A 9,785-nucleotide genomic window follows, 5' to 3' on the forward strand; every position below is an offset into this window, starting at 1 on the left:
CATATGTTTAGTTGTGTATTATCGCAATATTTTAGTTGGTGTCAACAATATGTCTAGTCTTTTGTTAATTGTTTATAGGTCATGTTAGTTTGTATCAATAATACGTTTGTTCTTCATGATTTTGTTAATCGATGATTTTGTATTTATTTATGTTTTTGTTGTTGTTTACAGGTTAAAGATTCATGAATTGGCATGGAATAAAAGCAGGATATCTGATTGACATTGTCAAATGAGTTGTTATTTTGATTCGTTCTTCTGAACTGTAAGTATATATTCTAACTATTTTAATACAAAATAATAAAAAAATCTCCTAACTATTTTAACGGTTATTATTTGATTGAATGATTGTTTTTGTTCGTTCAATCTATTTGAATGATTAATTGTGTTAGTCTTGCCCAACGGTAAGTGTATTCCTTAATAATTTTAATATGAAGATTAATTAACATTTGTTGATTTCGTTTTTAGGTAACAGTTGTTATACGAATGAATGATTTTTCCTTAACAATCTTAACATGAAGATCGATTAAATTTTGTTATGTTTGTTTTCAAGAAAATGTTCATGTACTTTACTAAGATCAAATCGAGGATGATCCTATTGTCAGCCGAATTGTGAGTATATGTCATATCTATATTAGTAGAAACAGTTCATTTGTGTTGAATATGTTTTCTGTAAAAACATTCATGTATTTTAATTTGTTATATGAATGATTAATTGTTTATGTCCTCCTGATGTGCGGGTATACGTGTTAAATAAATTCATTTTGGCTGATTTCGTTTTCCAATTAATAGGAGTTATTTGAAATATTTCTTATCAGTTCTAATATGATAATACCTTAAATTTGGGTTAAGTGAATAATTTATTTTATCATCATACGTATTTCGGTTACAATTAGTAGTAAATTGACTATAACTTACTCAATTAAAATCCAATTGATGAGAGGATTGAATCTTTAGAAACTAGACATACAGGGCTTTAATTTGATATATTATACGCTTAATTTGGATAACTATAGCCTCACTGCCAAAACATTACTTTTATCATCACACACATTTCAGGTTCCCCTATTTCTCGATTTCTACTAAACAGTCAGTAGTAAATTAATCATAACTTGCTCAATAAAAATCCAATTGATGAACGGTTTAAATATTTGAAAACTAGACAGATATAGCTTTAATTTGATATATTATATGCTTAATTTGGATAACTGTAGCCTCACTGCCGAACTATTCCTTTTATCATCATACACATTTTGGTTTCTACTGAATAGTTAGTACTTAATTGATCATAACTTGCTTAATAAAGCTTCAATTGATGAGAAATTTGAATATTTAGAAACTAGATAGACAAGGATTTAATTTGGTATATTATACACTTAATTTGGATAATTGTAGCCCCACTTCCAAATCATTCTTTTTATTATCATACATTTTGATTTTAATTAAATAATTAGTAGTAAAATGACCATAACTTACTCAATAAAACTCCAATTGATGAGAGGTTCAAATCTTTAGAAACTAGATAGATAGAGCTTTAATTTGATATATTATACGCTTAATTTGAATAAATGTAGCCCCACTTCTGAACCATTCTTTTTATCATCACACACATTTTAGTTTCCCCTGTTTCTTGATTTCCATTGAACAATCAGTAGTAAATTGGCCCTAACTTACTCAATAAAAATTTAACTAATGAGAGGTTTGAATCCTTGAAAACTAGAAAGATAGAGCTTTAATTTAATATATTATATGATGAATTTGGATAACTACAGACTTGCGGCCGAACCATTCATTTTATCATCACACACATAAAACCTATTTAATTTTAGTGATGACAAAGGAAAACAAACATTGATATGTAGTTTTAATTGTATTCGTTCTATCTCTTTTTGTTGATATTTTTTTATGTTGCATGCATATATCGAAACAGGCTGAATATAAAAAATTTTATTTGTATCACAAAATATCATCTGATGCATGTAGCTTTAGTCAACCATTTGTAATATGTTGAACTATTATTATTATCCTTAAAGGAAAACAAATATTGATATGTAGTTTTAATTGTAATTGTTCTATCTCTTTTTGTTGATATCTTTTTATGTTACATACATATATCATGAAAAAAGGTTGTTGCTGAATAAAACCAATTTAATTTATTTAACAAATATCAACTGATGTTTGATGTTGAACCATGTAGCTTTAGTAAACTATTCATTTTATCATCACACATATTTAGGTTTTCACTTAACAATCAATAGTGAATTGACCATAACTTGCTCAATAAAAAAAACTCCAATTGATTAGAGGTTTGAATATTTAGAAATTAGACATATAGGGCTTTAATTTTATATATTATATGCTTAATTTGGATAACTGTAGCCCTACTTTCGAATCATTCCTTTTATCATCACATATATTTCAGTTTTCACTGAATAGTCAGTAGTAAATTGACCATAATTTTCTCAATAAAAATCCAATTGATGAGAGGTTTGAAGTTTTAGAAACTAGATAGACAGGGCTTTAATTTTATATATTATATGCTTAATTTGGATAACTTTAGTCCCATTTATGAACTATTCATTTTATCATCACACATGTTTTAGTTTCCACTGAACAGTCAGTAGTAAATTGACTACAACTTGCTCAATAAAAATCCAATTTATGAGAGGTTTGAATATTTAGAAACTAGATAGATAGAGATTTAATTTGATATATTAAATACTTAATTTGGATAACTATAGCTCCACTTTTGAACCATTCGTTTTATCATTACACATATTTTGATTTCCCCTGTTTCTCGATTTCCACTAAACAGTCAGTAGTAAATTAGCCATTACTTGCTCAATAAAAATCCAATTGATAAGCGGTTTGAATCTTTGGAAACTATAAAGATAGGGATTTAATTTGATATATTATACAATAAATTTGGATAACTATAGACCTGTTGCCGAACCATTCATTTTATCAACACACACATAAAGCAAATTCAATATTAATGATGACAAAGGAAAATAAATATTGATATGAAGTTTTAATTCTATTTGTTCTATTTTTTTTTTTTGTTGATATTTGGATTGATTTTGTTGTTTGATCGTGGGTTTTATGGGTTTTACAATTATCGTCTTTCTTTAGGATGCTATCATCAAATGCTTTTTTTGCTACAGGTGGTAGTCAATTCTATTTGTAGCAAATAGATTTGTGTCACAAGACCTTTATCTTCATGGCTTTTTCAACGCTTCAATTAAGTTGCCTTCAGATTATACTGTTGGAGTTTTTGTTGCTTTCTATGTGAGTTTTCTTCTTAACATTCTTAATTTTTTTTTTTATTTCTAAAATAATAATAATAAAGATAATTCATTTTCTCTTCTCAACAATCAAAATCAGTTTTTTCTTTTGGCTTTGCAAGTCTTTTGCTTAAAAGCTCACATTTTTCAACAAGGTTTCTTTTTCTCTGATTGATTTATAGACTTATCAATAATACCTAGTGGGTTATCCTGCAATTTTTTTTTTTTGACAAAGTTTTAAACTTTGGTTGTAGATGTCAAATGGTGACATGTTGAGAAGAACCATGATGATATAGACTTTGAGTTCAATTTGTGGATATTTTATTTATTGATTTTTTAATTATCAATTCAATATAAAGTGAACTTCAATATAGAAAATATATATTTAAAACACAAAAAACCAATAATAATGTAAAAAAAATATAATAAAATTTCCGCGCAATGCAACTTGAAAAGGAATATAAGTTACAGAAATTGCGGAAAGTCAATATAAATTTTAAGTTTAAATAGTTGATCTTGATAATATTCAGGTGATATTAAATATCATACACGATTCACTATAAAATATTGACATCGAATATCAAAGACATGTTTGTAAAAATGATATCAATTGTACAAGATAATGATCTTAAAAATATAATTAGACCATATAATATTCATGTGATCTTCTTAAGTTGGATGGATGATTTAATGACATCTAGCTATAATTGATATTAATAATTATACAAGTACAATTTTTAATTTTATCTTAACACAATTTTGTATATATATAATTTATATTTACCTTAAAATTTGTATAATTTAATAATTATTATATCTTAATCTAATTAGTTTATTTTTTTTAAATAAATTTATTTAAAAAACATCAATATAAAAATAATCCTGGGGCATAGGCTATATGATTGCCATTTTGAGGGGCTAGAATGCCTTCTTTTTGACACGTTTGCAGATTGCCTGACACATGGCTGGATTTGATTGATGATGATGTGGGATAAATTGATGAGTTGTATTTTATGGTATATGTGGCTTCATGTAATTGGTGTTTGATATTGTTTGTTATTAATGATAGATTTTAATAACCTTATTGATTATTGTTTGTTTCACATTGACAATAAATATTGTCATTTACATTTACATAACCTTATACACAGAATGTTATTGATTGTTGTTTGTTTATAAATTTTTGTGAATGTAAGGAGTCTTATACATTATATGTTATTCACAATGGATTTATATGAATTTAAGGGGTTTGTGAATATGAATGGTTTGATAAATTTTTATTTTGTTACATTGTATGTGTTATGTGTTGCTCTTTAATATATTACAGATATTTATGAAAATGTGAAGAGTTGTACACTTTAATTGGATGTACTTATTATTACTAGCAAGAAACTCAACAAAGAACAAAGGTATAGTTATTCATTTTTATATGTTTATATGTCATGTTCTTGCCATTTTATTGTTTTTTTTTTTTTTTTCGCTTATGTTCATGCCAATTAGTTTTTCCTAAAATTTCATGCAGGTATATACAATTTGTGGAAGGAAGAAAGCTTATGCTGCTTATAAATCTTAGTGAAGGTAAAGTTATTCGATATTGTAATTTTGATATGTTTATATGTGATGTTCTTGTCATTTCCAGTTTATTTGCATAGGCGAATTGTGTTTGTTTATTATTGATATAACAAGTACTTTTTCCTCAAATTTGATTTAGGTATATATAGTTTTTGGAAGAAACAAAGGTGCTGCTTAGATATCCTTGTGAATGTAATGACTCTTTTTATTTGTTTGTTTTCATTAAAAATCCAATTGACCGAATTATAATTACATATATAACAAGTTAATGTTTATATGCCAAACGATAGCGATATAATGATTTATATTTTAAGTTATGGTTCGGCAGGCGAACCATGATGAATCGTTAGTATGTTTGTCATTATGTCACAGGAACTCCACACAGCGAATCATGTAGAGCATCATGACCGGTCGAAGTATAATGATTTATGTATAATTTATGGTTCCATTGGCGAATAATAATGGACCATTAGTATGCTTACAGTGGTGTCACACAGGCGAATTATGTTGGTTTATTACTGATATAACAACTATTTTATAATTACATATATAACAAGTTAGTGTTTATATGGCGAACCATAGCGATGTTGTCGGACAAAATTTGCAAGAGCAAACTATAATAATTAATATTATAGTTACGGTTTGGTAGTCGAACCATAATGTATCATTGGTATGTTTGCTTTTATGTCACAGGAACTCAACATAGCGAAATATGCCGTTTTTGATTATATTGTAAAAATTCAGTTGCCGAACGATGCTACACCATTACTATATGTTTTGATAATTGTTTTTTTTTCCTTGCAGGCAATTCATTGCAATGTCTTATTGTTCGCCAAAAGATCTTAACCAATCACGTGATGATTGGATAATCGTTGCCAAAGTTATAAGAGGTTGGGAGTGTATTAATTTTAAAATGAATAACGATGTGTTTAGGATTGATATAGTTTTGATGGATGAATAGGTGCAAAATATAAATATTTATGTTAGTTAAAAGTTTTATTATTTATAAATTACACATATTTGTTAACGTTTTTCATTTACATCGGTTTTACAGAGCAATGTGATGCATGGAACTATACCAAAAAATAGGGTTCCTAAGTTTAGAAGCCAGATTCAAGAAGGTTGTATATATCTCATCAGAAATGTAAGGGTTATAGGATGTGATGCTTCTTACAGATCTATGGAAGACATATATCGTATACAATTTTTGATGACCACATCTTTGAAGGAGATCAAGGAACCAAGAATAGCCATTCCAAAGTTTTATTTTAAATTTTCTGGTATTCATGATCTTGAATTTAGATCACATGATACTACTTTGTTGTCAGGTATATTTAGTTTTACTTACAGATATTTCAAGTCTATGAAAAATGAAGTTATATATTATATTTAACATAAATAATGATATGCAGATGTGATTGGTATTCTGAATGGAATAGGATAAAATCAAGAAATTATATCAACAAAGAGTAATAAAAGAGACATTAGATTGCAGATTGAACAGTAATTTTTTTTTTTTACAATATTGATACATCCTATTATCAATTGATATAACTAACATCGTTATTAATTTTAGAGAAACAATTACTATATTTTTGTGGGAAAAATTTGTCAATAAAGTTGTGCAAATGGAAAATGGGAAGGCTATTGTTATGATTGTTACATCAACAAATGTGAAAGAGTTTCAATGTAATTTAAACATAATATAGAAAATTATTATATTGAGAATAATTTTTTTTTTTTTTTTTATTTTGTGTAGCATGCAAGGCGATTATTTCTGAATACAACTTCGGCATCAAGAATTTATTTAAATCTCAATATTGAGGAGGTGCATTCCTTTCAAGAAATGTAAGATATAAAGAAATTGTATATTATAATATTAAATGTTGTATAACATTGATATCTTATGTATTGTTATTATTATAGAAACCAAGATATGTCAGTTGTTCAATTGCAAAAGAGAATTTTCAATGAAGTACTGGTAGAAAAGGAGATGTTTCAGACTAGAGTAACATTGAAGTATATTACCATTCTGGTGTGGTATAACAATAATGATCAGGTACAATATTTACTATGTAATTAAATTGATTATTACAACTTTATTTTTTATATAAGAAATTCATTTGAATAGGTCATTACACCTTTATTTTTATATAAAAAATTCATTTGAATAGGTCATTGATTTCACAATAAAGGCTACGCTAAGTGATGTTGATTCTAGATTTGGTTGGTGCTATTTGTATTGCAATTTTTGCAAGAAAAAGATCCCAGAGAATTTGTATTGTCAGAAATGAAGAAAGAATTGAAATTCCCACAGATGAGGTATGTATATTTTTTTTCCCTAAGTAAATTGTAGATTACAATTCAATTGTTTATGGAATTATTTTTAATGTTACAATAGGTACAAGATAGAAATTAAAGTGACAGATGAAAGTGCAAAAACAACTTTTTTATTGTTTGATTCAATAACCCTGAAATTGATTGGACTATCTTGCTCTCAATTGCTGAACAAACAAGAGAATGACCTAGGAACAATCCCAAAACGTTTGTATGAACTGTGTGGCCAAACATTTGTTTTCAAAATCAGGTTGGGAGATTCAAACCTCAAGGAAGGATATCAATGTTATACTGTAGTGAAAGTATTTCCTATCAATCATAGACTGGACAATGAATACAAACTACAGGAATTGGACAAGGTTTTTATAGGCTTTGATATGAATTTGTTAATTTGTTCAAATTATTCAAGTAATATAAACAGATTGTATTAAACAATAGGCAACTGGTGGAGAAGATGGCACATATCAAAAAACTGAAGAAGAAGATGAATTACAGGTATTAGTGGTAGATGTTACTAAACCTGGTGTTGAACATCGTGACCATGACACGACAACAGACAAATCAACTTTCGAGAAGACAGATGTAACAGTTCGAAAACAAGAACGAAGTGAACTAAAAAAGATAGGATTGAACAAAGTACATCTGCTAAGCAAAATTGTCATGGGAATGAAAAGAAAAAGCATAATCTGTGATAAAATGTGTAAACATTAGTTTGCACGAATGTTATTCATTACCACATTCAATAATAATTTTTTAACATTCTTATTTTTATATTGAAACAAAACTGGGTTTAAAAAAAATTATTTTAACACTACTTTTGGTCAAAGTAATATATATTTTAAAACATATTATAAATATTGTAGCAAAAACACATTAAATATTTACATATGTTTATAATCATTGTTCCAAAAACACATAAAATATTTACAAATGGTCAGTATTTCAATACAATACATCAAGTATCAACAACATCTGGAGTAGTGTTAGAAACAACCTGATTTGTCTGTTCTGCTTGCAATTGTAATTGTTCCAAGAAAGTAGAATTTTCATTTGGAAACTGCAACTTAAATTCGTTAACACAGGTTGCTCAAGTTTCTGAGAACATCTGAGTTAGTAAACCACAAGCTTCATTCCTGTCTGCTTCAACTTGAGCAATAGCATATTCTATTTTAGTATTAGAGTCAATTAATTCTTTTTCCTGTCTTTTAAGTTTCCTTCATGAATTTTTTCACAATTTTGTCCAACAACTTTAACTATCTCCTCATGATCCTTTAATTCAATTATAACTTCTGCATATTTGTTCTATAGATAGTTGTTTTCAGCTGTAAGTTTTTCCTTTTGAATGTCTAATTTTTTTTTTCTTTTTCTACAGTTTAATAATGATATTGTCAGACCCTCGCCAACGTCACTTCATTTCGAGCAAATAACACAAATTTTGTTAATAAAACAAGAAAAAAACAATTAAAAAATTATATGATCATCAAAAAAATAAAGTGAAACAAATGATATAATTTTTATCAGCAAAGTTACTTCTTCTGGTGTAAGTCTATCCAGATTTGTTGCATGTATATTGTTCAAATTCTTCCCACAATTAGGAACTATATTTACTTCCTTGCTGTTGTTCTCACGCTTTCTTCTCTTTGACACTTGACTCTCTTCTATATCTTCATCATTCGGTTCAATTGGTGAATATATATATTTTCCAGATGTAGATGGTGCAGGATGTGTAGAAACAATCAATTTGGTTGGAAAAATTGTTACTGGAGTTGTTGCAATTGGACCTGTTTTCACAAATATAATTTTCATTAACAAAATAAAAAACAATAAATTTCTAACAAAAATAATCTACAATTATATTAAAATTCATAATACCACTTTTTGAATTAAAATCTGAGTATTTGCTCAGCATATCGTAGATGTCAAAAGTCTGTTATTGCTGAATAAGAAGTTCCAATCTTTTGATTGCAATTTCATTTTCCTTACTACTGCTGCTTTCATTGTCCCTGTTTTTGAAATTTGACCACTTAGTAGGTAATCCACCCCAGCCTTTCTTACAACCCAATAAAAAGTAAATATCATTCCACCCTCGCAACTTATTGCTCAAACCTGTTAACAACACTTTGCCCTTCCTACTCTCGATAAAGTAAAAGGGACTATTGGGTATCTTTTTAATTGCATAAAAATAGAAAACATTGGTTCAATTGTATTCGTCAAGCAAATTAACTTCAAAAGCCATAACATTTTTCCAACCATTTGGATGGAGCTGGCTCAGTGCTATGTTATAAGCCATCATTACTTCTTCTACAAATGGAGAGAATGGAGGAACTAAGTCATATTGGAAAGCTATTTCAAAAAAGGTAAAAAACCCAGAAGGTGGAATAGTGAATATATAAAACCCAGGCGAATCACAAGGTAGTAAATCATAATCGTCAGAGATATTGTAGTCTTTTCGGAAGTTTAGAACTTCTTCATCAGAAAGGATGCTGCTAATTTCTAAAATAGACATTTTTAAGAAGAAAAATGATATTAAGAACCAGTGGAATAGGAAATAACTTCACTTACCTATGAATTGCTTTTTAAAGATGTTGAATGAAT

Source organism: Pistacia vera, unplaced genomic scaffold, assembly GCF_008641045.1.
Source record: "Pistacia vera cultivar Batoury unplaced genomic scaffold, PisVer_v2 Contig103, whole genome shotgun sequence".
Classification (NCBI taxonomy): domain Eukaryota; kingdom Viridiplantae; phylum Streptophyta; class Magnoliopsida; order Sapindales; family Anacardiaceae; genus Pistacia; species Pistacia vera.